Here is a 1,074-nt window from a genome sequence, read left to right as displayed (position 1 = left end):
CTCTCTCTCTCTCTCTCTCTCTCTCTCTCTCTCTCTCTCTCTCTGTGGGTGTGTGTGTGAATTTTTTTAAAAACATTGTTCTCGTTACTTGTGCCACTTTCGTAATTTTTGGGGTTTATTTTTGTGTGAATTTTCTTTTTGTTTTTGTGTAATTTTGTAGATATTTTTTTCTTTCGCTTTTGTTTTGTGTAATTTGTTTGGAATGTTTTGTTCTGTTTTTATTTTGAGTTCAACGCTCTACTGGATGGTTGGTGGGCACTCTGGTGTGGCTTGCCCCTTCTGTCCTATCTAGCGCCCATCGTCCTTATCTCTCCTCGTCCCTTTCTCTCCTTCTTCTTTTTGTTTTACTTAAAAACTAAACCAAACCAAACAACCGTTGTCTTGTCCCGTGCTTCTGTTTACCAAGCCTATAACTGAAACTGCAGCACGATGGCTTTAGTCCTCTACTAAAACAAAACACTATCTCTCCTCCTTTTTTGTGCGTGTTACTCTCTTGTAACACCTCTAATCTTCGGCACTTGTATGACCTTATTGTGTTGCAAGTGCCATAAAACACTTACAAAAACTAAAACTAATACGCCACAACATGGTCTTGGGTCTGCTGTCGGGCAGCATGTTTAGTTTTTAGTTTTGATAGAGGTTTTACGGCGCTCGCAACTGCATAAGGCCATATGAGCGCCAGAAGATTAGAGGTGTTACAAGAGAGTAACAAACATAAAAAAGGAGAAGGGGAGATAAGGACGATAGATGTTTGATCGGAAAGAAGAAGTAAAAGAAGCAAACCACACCAGGGCACCCGCCAACCATCCTCGTGCAACATGTATTCTGCTACGTCCTGAAGGAGATAACAAACACCTCCGCTGTGCCCGCCGCCCCTCGCCCGATCAGTGGAACGTTGACAAACAACCCACGTAAGCGAGTGGACTTTGTTGATCCGAAGCTGATTGCTGGGGGTTTTGGTTTGGGGTTTATGGGGGGTTTTTTGTTTTCCTGTTGTTTTTTTTAAACTTTGGTTTTATTTTTGATTTGGTTTGTGATTTATTTTTTGTTTTAGTGTGTGTGTGTGTGTGTGTG

This window comes from Aplysia californica, unplaced genomic scaffold (genome assembly GCF_000002075.1).
Source record: "Aplysia californica isolate F4 #8 unplaced genomic scaffold, AplCal3.0 scaffold00268, whole genome shotgun sequence".
Taxonomy (NCBI): Eukaryota; Metazoa; Mollusca; class Gastropoda; order Aplysiida; family Aplysiidae; genus Aplysia; species Aplysia californica.
This window is presented reverse-complemented; position numbering follows the sequence as displayed.